This window comes from Ailuropoda melanoleuca, chromosome X, assembly GCF_002007445.2.
Source record: "Ailuropoda melanoleuca isolate Jingjing chromosome X, ASM200744v2, whole genome shotgun sequence".
Classification (NCBI taxonomy): Eukaryota; Metazoa; Chordata; class Mammalia; order Carnivora; family Ursidae; genus Ailuropoda; species Ailuropoda melanoleuca.
The window spans coordinates 82,645,132-82,655,961 of record NC_048238.1 but is presented as its reverse complement, the minus strand read 5'-3'; the positions used below and the strand labels follow the sequence as shown (position 1 = coordinate 82,655,961).

Here is a 10,830-nt window from a genome sequence, read left to right as displayed (position 1 = left end):
CCCGGGAAGCCTGGAACGGGGACTTTCGATAATAAGTGGAGCGGCGTTCGGGTTAGGGTCCGTGCTCTCCGCCCGCGCGAGGGCGAAGTGACCAGGGCGAGCAGGGGGTGCGGCGGTGCGGGGCCGGTGTCTCGCCAGCCGGAGGGAGCCCCGGCTGTGCCGCGCGACTCACTCTCTGGCCCTCGGAGCGCAGCAGCGGGCTGACGGGCGGCGGGACGCGGGGACGCTGCAAACAAGGTGAGGCAGGGTCCTGAAGTCGCAGGGGCTCCAGCAGCCACCTCCCCGCCCGCCTCCGGGACCCGGCGCGGCGAGGCGGTGCGCGGTAAGGAGTTGGGATCTGCACCGGGGGCAGAGGGACAGGGAACCAGCTGGGCTCTTTGCGCGCCCCCCCCTTTTTTCTCTCGCGTGCGGGTGCGCGCTCATCCCTGCACCTTCTCATCCCTACCTCCCGGACTCGGAGGCTCCGCCAGACGCCCGGGTTCTTTCAGCACCCCCGACCCCAGTTTTCCTTTGCTTCTTTGTTATCCCTCCAAGATCTTCTTGTCCGGGCTTCGCTGTCGCTGCCCTGATGATCTGGGGTCCCTCCGCTCGCCTCAGCCTCACTGTCTCTTGCCCTCTAACAGTTTCGGCTTTGTGCCTCCCAAACCATCCCTCCCTCGGAATCTTCTAACTTGGGAGGCTTCGCTGCTGGCTCCCGAGTCAGGAGCACACTCCTTCCTCGAAGCTTTTAACTCCTCTCTGGACGCCTTCATCTCTGAATGTCTTGGCTTCTTTGGTTTAATCACAGTTGACTAATGGGTTTCTTGGAAGCTTACTGTCTAGCCTACGGCTTTCTGAAATTGATGGAAATGATCTTCTAGTATATATATTAGCTAAGAAACTCAGAAGTTTCTTTCTAGGTTTCGGCAACTTAGTCCAAGAACCACAGCCGTTTGAAATGTATGCTGTATATGTTTGTGTGTATGTTTGTACGCAATTCCAGCACATGGCCCTAAATCTGATTCTTCCTCCACTGCTGAGCAGGCCTGAGAGAGAGAAAGAAAAGAGAGTAGGACTTCTGATGCCTGCTTCCATTTCTCCATCTGCAAACTGGGATGTTGGTCTTTTCCTGTACTCAGAATTCTAGCGGTTTGGGATAGTCACTCAAGTTAGTGTAGGCTGTTTATTAAGCACACGCATGGGAACTGAGAAAATCCGGGGTTTCAAACTGCGTTTGTTGGGAGGGCACCTGCCTTAATTTTTTTTTTTTTAAAGAAGCCAGAGTTTCTTAGTGTGCATCTGCCATTTGTATAAACCCTCAAGAAGCAGCATTTACAAAGCACACAATTAGAAAAGAGACTGCTTTGCTGTGGACTGGAGATTGGTTAGCTCAAGTAATTTCACACAGTACCACTTACTTTCTCAGCGATGTCCAGTCGCTCCCATACTGAGGCTCATTTACTCACGTCCATGCCGAACTTAGTGTGTGAAGAAAATTGAATGGAGAGGCTGAAAGTGGAGGCAGATACAGTGAATTAGCACATGCTAACGGTTGTGGCTGTGTTTTTTGGAAATGGGCTTTATCTAGTGTTCAGATTTGAAAACCGAGAAAAGTGAAATGATCAACCAAGCAGTTCTGACATCATTTTACACTTAAAAATAGTAGCTTCTTGAATTGCAAGTTTTTATTACTATCCTTAGAATGATAGCGTTGTCCGCTTGATATGTGATCGGTTGTTGCCATTGACACAATGTTCATTAATGGGCAGTAATCTCAGAAGAAACGGAGTTGGGAATGAAGGTAAGGACTAAATTTCACTGTCCTGGTAGCATTTGTTTTGGCAGTGAGACAAGGAATATAAGTTTCTGCTGCAGCATCCAATGATGTATTTAGAAAATAGATAAGTAAGAGCCTCAATTTCCCCTGGTTTTAAAATCTGTACTTTTATAAGCACACTTTGAAAAGCATGGTGTGACTCTAGAGTTTGAAGTTGAGGTTCTGAGGAAAGCAGTTTTTAGGAGAACAGTAAAGGCTATTGATTATCAGTTTAGTTAGATGGACTGCAGATGATTTGTAGTTTCCCTCATTTGTTTGGTAAATTCCTGATTTCACTTTAGTTTTATTTAAAAAAAAAAAGGAATAGAGTAGGGAAAGAGGATTTATAGTAATAGGCCAACCTAAATCTGTGATTTTCTTGGCAACCCATTCTGGAAAGACATACTAACTTGCAAACAGTTTCAAGGAAAACAGTTTATATCATTCTGTTATTTTTTTTCCGTTTGTGATTATTATTGATACTAAGCCTAAGTTTAGACTGCCACCAATATGAACTATTTCTGTTTGCCAGAAAAAAAAATATTAAAGTTGGTTATGAGTTCATCTTTTCAACATGTCTCAATATGTATTTGATAAACCCACTTGGTAGACCTAGAGGTTATCAGACCTGGTGTTTCTGATGTCGCTAAACATAACTGCAGTTTGCTAATGAATTGTCTTCCTTTTCATTTTCTTTACATTTTACATTACTTTTCTTCATGTAATTTGACTTAGAGTAGTGAAATGAGACGAAGCAGTTTTCAAATTGATTTTGATGTTTAATAAACTACTACAACGTCCTCAAAGTATTTTTTCTTAAATCCAGTGCTTGCAACAGATCTATTTTTACTGCTGTGAAATAACTCAACAATTTGCCGGGCATCATCAGATTTCAGAAAATGTAGGAAGATTTTGGAAAAATGAACAGCCCTAGAGAAAGCATCTCAAAATTAGAGGGGAAAAAAAGGCTTTTTTCAAGTTACTGACATTCATATCAATCAGCTTTTAAATATATTGTTCATTCATTCAGTGATTTGACAAAATCTGTGGAGCACCTTGCATTTGCAACTCTATTAGGCAGGAGGCCCTGTGTTGTTACAAGGCATGATCCTTGCCCTTGTGGAGTCTCCCAGAGGCTGTAGTCCACCAAAGGATAGAGACAACAAACCAGTAAACAAACGAAGAAGATCCTCTCAGATTGTAGGAAGAACAATAAAGGAAATAAGTAACGAAATGTGATCTGGAGACCTGGGAAGGGCTTATTTGGCAAGGGTGGTCAGGAAAGGCCTCTTAGCAGCAAAGGTGACCTTTGAACGGAGACCTGAAAGAGAAGAGAGAATAACCTACCTTGTGAAGAACAGAGAGACAAGGAGGAGCCAAGGCCTTGAAGCAGGCATAAACAGACAGCAGGGTGTTTGAGGCACAGAAAGCAAGCCAGGATGGCCAGCCCCAATGACATTGGGTGGGGGGAGTCGTTAAAGGTGTTCCAGAACCCCAAGGGAGTTGGATAATCATACAGGGCCTGGAAATGCTGAGAAAGAACTTGGGTTTGATTCTCAGAACAAGGGGAAGCCAGGGAAGAGTCTTCATGAACTACTTTTCTGTGGAAGGTCACTGGCTGGAAAAAAAATTTACTCAGTGGAAATAAATAAAAATGTGCTTTGCAGAGGCTGTCTGGCTACTCAGTTGTTTACGTTAAGACCTGAGGATGAAAAGCTTTGTTTGATATGTATGCTAAATAAATAAGTAATTGGGTTCTTCCACTCTGCATAGATAAGGGGATAGGGGACTGGGAACTCTGAGGTGAATGTGTTGAAAAGCAGTTTACTTTCCAGAGTTATATTGTCACCTGTGCCCTGAGGTAAGTTGTCACCAGCTTTATTGAAAATCAGACCAAGTTCAGCCCAAGAATTCGTTTTTCAAAGAATGATGTTTTATTTTCTCATAGAAATATGTTTCCTTTGGAAGGTTGGAATTTCATTTGAATATGAAAGAATACTTGGGTTTTGGAAATGGCATGTGAGATTTTTCAGGGGACTTTCCCATTTTCCTTTACTTGTTGCCTTCTCCAGAATTTTTTTAAAGTTTTTATTTATTTAAGTAATCCTTACACTCAGCGTGGGGCTCGAACTCATGACCCCAAGATCAAGGGTCGCATGCTCTTCCGACTGAGCCAGTCAGGCCCCCCCCCTCCAGAGTTTTCCAGCTGCCATTCTTTGAGAGATTACTCTACTCCTTGAGGCTTACATGAATTTAGATTTGGTATGTATTTTGTGCCCTGAGCTCTTGCTCAAAACCACTCCAGCTTTGAGGTCTGGTTGGCCCCAAATAGGAATTCAGCTGGTCGTCGACATTCCATAGGTGTGAATCTTAATATTATGGGGCAGTAACCTGCGAAATAATCTTCAGCAACTCCTGCAGAGAGTCTGCTTCCCGCTCCTTAACTTAGCACTCCAGGACTCTGCGTGGTTTGAGCCACGCCTGCTGTCCTCCATGTCTTTATTATTCTCTTACACAAATCCTCTGTTGGTTTCAGCTGATTTTCCCCAGTTTGGAACTTTCCTGTTCAGCTTTGTTCTTGGCCTCGAGTGGGTACGCAACGACAGTTTGTTGAATGGATGCCCTGCCATCATCTCTCTGAAAAGCCATCTCCTTTCTTTTCTATCATTGCAAATCCCAACAGCAGTCAAGGAACAGTTCACATCCCTTGTCCTATTTTACACCAAACCCACCGACCCGGTCTCCTCCTCTGGAGGTGAATGGTCATCACACACTCGCCACGTGTCACACAATTATGTTGATTTGGTGCCTGGCTACCTCCCCACGGGTCTCTGACTTCATGAAGGCGACCTGGATTTGTCTGGTTCGCTCATCATTGTATCCTGACCACCTGGCATTTGGTACGCCCTCTATAAATAGTCGTTGAATAATGAGTAGACGCTGCCTTGTGATGTTTCTCCTATTATTGTTTTGGATACTTAAATCGTTTCACGCTGTTGTACTTCGTACGTATTTGTCAAGTGTTCTCAGGCAGTTTCTGAGAGGAGCTGGAGGACAGCTGTTACGAGCACAAGCTCTGGGGTTGGGCTGTCTGTGTTGCCATGTTGGCTAGGAGACTTGCTGGCTGTGGGACACTGGGCACGATGCTTTACCTCTCTGTACCTCCAATTTCTCATCGGTAAGTTAAGGATAATAGAACTTCCCTCTTAGAGTACTTGTAAGGATTAAACGAGTTACCTAAGTCTACAAGTTGTTGTTGGCAATTGTTAAAATTCGAAAGCTCTGAGGACCGATAAAATTTTGTTTGGTAAGTGCCATCCTCAGATGGTGGCAAAATCTGACTTTAACTGATAGGAGGGTATTTAGAGTCTTTATTCTATTCAGTGTTAATCTTATTTGGTTTGGCTGTAGAATTAGTAGTACATTTAGGGGGTAGGGCCTCAGACCCTACTGGGGTATTACATAATATATAGTATATGCAGGTTATTGCCTCTCCAAAAGCCTGAACATGTCTGAATTTGGAAACACATCTGGCACCAAGGTTTTCGGATAAGGGATTGTATACGTCACAGTAAAGTGCTTGAGTCAGCGCCTTGCACGTAAGAAGTTGTTGCTCTTGCTGCTGGAGATTAGAGAGGTAAATACACAATCGTCTCCTTCCCAATACCTTTCTCATACTGGTTACCATGTAAATACATGCTGATTTATTCATGCAACGACTCTGAATAGAGGGCTGGCTGTGTGAGCCTCATTTTATCGTAGGAAAACAGATATGGGTCATGTGACTGAAACGAGCCAAGAACTAGATCTCTCAATACTCTCTCATCAAGCACCATTAGGAATATTTATTTTTTTTGTTTTGCTATTGTTATTTATTTATTTATTTATTTATTTTTTTATTTTTTTAAGATTTTATTTATTTATTTGACAGAGATAGAGACAGACAGCCAGCGAGAGAGGGAACACAAGCAGGGGGAGTGGGAGAGGAAAGAAGCAGGCTCATAGCGGAGGAGCCTGATATGGGGCTCGATCCCATAACACCGGGATCACGCCCTGAGCCGAAGGCAGACGCTTAACCGCCATGCCACCCAGGCGCCCCTGCTATTGTTATTTAAACCAAAGGGTGCTTCTTTAGTCGGGGGAGAGGGGAGGATTGAGTTGAGAAGAATTCATTTAATATGATTAGACACTTATACTTTGCAGTTGCTAAATATTTATTGAACTCCTCCTGTGTATGGAAATCAGAATTAAAAGCATGAGAGAGGTACAAAACAAATGAGGCATAGTTCCTGGTGTTTAGTGGTCCCAGTGCCATGCACGGTTCTATGGGGACATGGTCGTCCAGTACAGTTCTTCCTTTTACTTTGTGAATTTGAGATCATTAATATTAAAAATGTACAAAGGAAAACACAAGAGGCAATTGAAAACTCGTCTTAGTGTCCAATATATGGAATTGGTTTTTAATACCTAAACTATTCCCCACCCCCTGAAATACTAGCCCTATATGACATCCTGGCAACCTTTCCTTTCTAACTAAATTAAATACAATATGATTTTTATTGTCCTTCCTTATCAATATTTATAAATCATAATTGATACATTTTCATTGTCCTTTTGCCTTTGTAGGTTTGGGCGAAATTGTATGTCCCAAAAGATTTTTCGGGAATGTTCTCTTGCAGTGGAAAACTAGTTCTTGAAACCATTCTGCCAGTTCATTCAACAGATACGTATTTAGCACCTATTATATTCCAGGCATTGCACTAGTTTAAGCAAATAGAATCTCTGTTCGGTGCTCTTTTCCTCAAGCTGGAGTACACTGGGTATACTGGGTGAGCAGTGTGGGGATGTGATAGTGTGCCCCGGGAGCTACAGAGTAAAACAGCTTGTGTATTCTTGAGGACTCTGTTTTACACAAAGATTTAGGAGAACGTTCACTGGTGGCGAATTAAAACTTGAATAATATTTAAACAGATTCGTATACATTGTGATTTAGAGTTCAATATTCATATGAAAATTTGAGGTAAAACCCCGTGCTTCAAAGAAAGTCTCTGCTTGCGCAAGGTCAGCTGTGGTAACCCTGGGGTGACCCTTTGAAAAGCACCAAGGCCACAGTATGCTGAGTCTGTTCCTTTAGTCAAATGCCCAGACATTTTCATAGCCTTAAATTTTCATGATGACCTTCAGGAATGGTAATAGACATTAAATTTTTCCCATCCTTTTTTCCTAATTTCTTTTAGTTCAAGAGAACACTATGGTTGTTTGATAATGGCCTAAATCTTAAAATGTGGTGAGTCCTAACAGAGTTCCTAATATTGGTGGGGAATAGCTAAGATTGATAGTGAAGGGCCTGCCAAGGGACTGGTCTTCAGAAGACAGGCTGTTAGAACACAATGACCATGAACTTAAAGCAGCACAATTGATGGGGTCAAAGCTTTGTCCCATCCCATGAACACTTGCCTATGTCACTGATTGAAGTTAACTCTTGCTAACTTTAAAGCTGCTTTCATTTATAACACATACAGTCTACAGATTGCTTTGTTAATTGCTGGCCACCAACATGTTTAATAGTAGAGGAAAGTTGTCCAGGTTCATGTGCTGTGAGGGCAACAAAAGGTTTCTAGAGTTCTGGACGGTTTTGGAAAGGGGTGAGCAGTGCATTGGAGGAATGCCTGTTACCAAGCAAATGATTTGATTTGCCCCGAATGAAAAAGATGAAGAGAAAGGCAAGTGAAGAAAAGGAGTGAAAGTAACTGGAGTAAGTCAAATGCTAAATCTCTCAACCGATTTCGATTATTGCTGTCCCACTTTCATTGTTGTCGTCCCACTCCAGACACAGTTCACAGGGCCTGCCATTGTTGTATTGTTGTGTTACTGCCCAAAGCTCATCAGGACACGGGTATAGAGGGGCAATTAAGGGATGGTTATTACATGCTGTGTGTTAAGTTCTTTTACATGTCACAGTTTTTCAGTAAAAGGGGATAATAGAGTTGTGGAGTTTTGCTTCTTGGTTCCGTTTTATAAAAATAGCCATACTTTTCTATTTTCTGTTCTACTGTTAAATATTTCTCAGTGGGAAGGCAGTAGAAATCAGTGGCTAAGATCTTGGGCCCTGGACTCATAGGCTTGGGTTCACAAATCCTGACTCTGCCTCTGGTTGCCAGTGTGTTTTTGGGCAACTCCATTTACCTCTCTGAGCTTTGTCTGTCTCCTCTGTAAGCAGTCTCATCTGGTGGTTTTAAGGATTGTATGAACGAATGCATGTAAAGTCCTAAGCATAATTCAAGCTACATAGTAGATATTCTTATTATTGACTCTTAGTGGATTTAATGGCTTAAGTAGCTAAAACTTGGGGCATACTATAGGAGCTTTGCCACTTATATATGAACCAGAAATGTAAGGGAAAATTGTCTCTTTCCTTTATATTGCTTTGATCCCAGCGGGAATGATATTTTTTGAACATATATCTCTTAAATAGTGAACTGACTGCTTAGAAAGTAACAGTAGTTTTCTGGCAGACAAGAAAGTTTATGATAAGTGCTCGTTTTATTACTTATTCAAAGGCGGTATCACATTGAATGCAAGGAAGCTGTCAATTTTTTAATATGATTGACCCAATATATATTTAAATATGATATTGTTTAGCTTAATAGGATTTAAAGGTTTAATCTTCATTTTGAAGGGAAAGGGAGATGCAGGAAAATGTATACAATAAACAATGTCTTTGAAATGAAAATTTTTAGTCTTCTGATACTCAAAGAGGTCCTCTCTTTCCTTGATTTATCTCTATTCCAGATTTGAGGTCCTCACAGAAGAAAATATTGAAATATTTATAACCGTTAAGCCACTGGGAGGAGGGGTAATTCTGTTTGAATAATGTCTTCTATAGATTTTGAGATGTCATGGTTATCTTAAGCTTTTGTTATAGTTGCTCTGGCAACAAATCAAATAAAACCTTAGAGATAATAAAAGTTCAGTAGCAGTTTTGATAAATGAATGGATAAGTTTAAGTAGATTATTGAGAGTAGCTTCCCGTGTTGGAGGGCTGGTGTAACCCTTTGGGTTGGAAGTACATGACGGTAGTGTTCCTGCATTCCCCTGTTCTGGCATTCTTTGTTTCCAGCGTCAGACAGATGATGAGACAGTTGATCCTTGGGTAGCGGACTTGGTTATGGAATGCCATTGGTATACAGTAGGGAACGAACCAGGAGACACATTGCTCAGGTAACAGTAAATCACCGTATATTTTGTGACGATTATTATGATAATATGCGTTCAAGCACTTGAAAAGCCTAGCTCACCATATTTGTATTCTATTTGTATAATATTTGTATAATATTATGTATTAAGTGTTACCTGCATTGATAGTCATCATGACCAGCATCATATTTGAACACGAAAAGGCAACATTCAGGGGCGCCTGGGTGGCACAGCGGTTAAGCGTCTGCCTTCGGCTCAGGGTGTGATCCCGGCATTATGGGATCGAGCCCCACGTCAGGCTCCTCCGCTATGAGCCTGCTTCTTCCTCTCCCACTCCCCCTGCTGTGTTCCCTCTCTCGCTGGCTGTCTCTATCTCTGTCGAATAAATAAATAAAATCTTTAAAAAAAAAAGGCAACATTCAAAAGTATCTGTAGAAAAATTAGACTTATTCTGTCCTTAGGTAATAAGCTCAAACGTGAAGGATAATGCCATTGACTTACGGAACAACTTTCTTTTGAAGCACGGTTAGTTATTCTTATTTTCTTTACTTCGGTGGAGTACGCACTGTGAGGTTGAATGGCTTGCAGAAGGTCACGTTGCCTGAGATGGAGCTAGGAGCAGAATGTAGGGCCCTTGGTTTTTAACGAAGTGCTTTTTCAATAATAATGTCTAAGACTTGTTACCCAAAGGATTCTTTCATGTTTCTTTCTTTTTTTTTTCCTTAAAGATTTACTTATTTATTTTGAGAGAGAGAGCAAGAGTGAGAGTGCACAGGCTGGGGGGGGGCAGAGGCAGAGAGAGTCCCAAAAAGACTCTGTGCTCAGCAGGGAGCCCCACGTGGGGCTCGATCTCAGGACCCTGAGATCATGACCTGAACTGAAACCAAGAGCCAGAGGCCCAACTGACTGCGCCACCCAGGCGGCCCAGATTCTTTCATGGTTCTCGTCTTTCAGTTGACAGGGTGAACCCAGAATTTCAGCAGTGGAAAGTCTGACCATATTTTGGGACCTGTATAACTTCTTGCACAATTTGGCATTTAGCAAAGTGAATTTTGGGTTTATTAAAAAATTTTCTAAGCACTTTTAGCATCATAGAGGTGTTTTATTTAAACATTCATGAGCAAGCATTTGCTGAGTAATTGTATGTAAAGCATTCTACTAGGAGGAAGAAAATATATCCACTATCCTGAAATATCCTATAGTCTAGCAGGGGCAAGAGAGAACATGAAGCAACCTGATATCAACCACTACTAATATTTTTTTAAAGATTTTATTTATTTGTCGGAGAGAGAGAGCAAGAGAGAGCATAAGCAGGGGGAGCAGCAGGCAGAGGGAGAAGCAGGCTCAACATTGAGCAAGAAACCTGACGCAGGACTCGATTCCAGGACTCTGGGATTATGACCTGAGCCAAAGGCAGACGCTTAACTGATTGAGCCACCCAGGTGTCCTAGCCAACACTAATATTAATATCAATATCAATCAGTAATTACTAAGTTATAGCACCCACTGTGAGTATGGCACCATTGTAAGTGCTTTATATGCATGAACACATTTAAACTATGTAACAATGCTATGAGGTAGTGACTTTATTATCCCCATTTTACAGATGAGAAAACTGAGGCACAGAGAAGTTAGATAACTTCCCAAGGTTGCACACCTAATAAGTAGAAGAGCTAACATTAAAATCTATACAGCCTAGTTTTAGAGTCTGTGTTTTTTAAAAAACAATGCTTTTGGGGCGCCTGGGTGGCACAGTGGTTAAGCATCTGTCTTCGGCTCAGGGCGTGATCCCGGCGTTATGGGATCGAGCCCCACATCAGGCTCCTCTGCTATGTGCC

At 42.2% G+C, this 10,830-nt stretch overlaps 1 protein-coding gene across 7 annotated transcripts in view; it reads left to right on the top strand.

Moving 5' to 3' along the window:
• Positions 1–10,830, top strand: part of KLHL13 (kelch like family member 13) — a 260,054-nt gene that overhangs the window by 54,251 nt on the left and 194,973 nt on the right. For 3 of the 7 annotated variants that reach the window (XM_034648768.1, XM_011220821.3, XM_034648763.1), the window contains exon 1: positions 7–237. The exons of 1 other annotated variant lie outside the window; for it this stretch is intronic. The gene's annotated coding sequence lies outside the window, so the exon portion shown is untranslated. Of the gene's footprint in view, positions 1–6; positions 323–10,830 lie in introns of those variants that run through there. 3 more of the 7 variants (XM_019796253.2, XM_034648765.1, XM_034648770.1) reach the window with 2 other exon arrangements.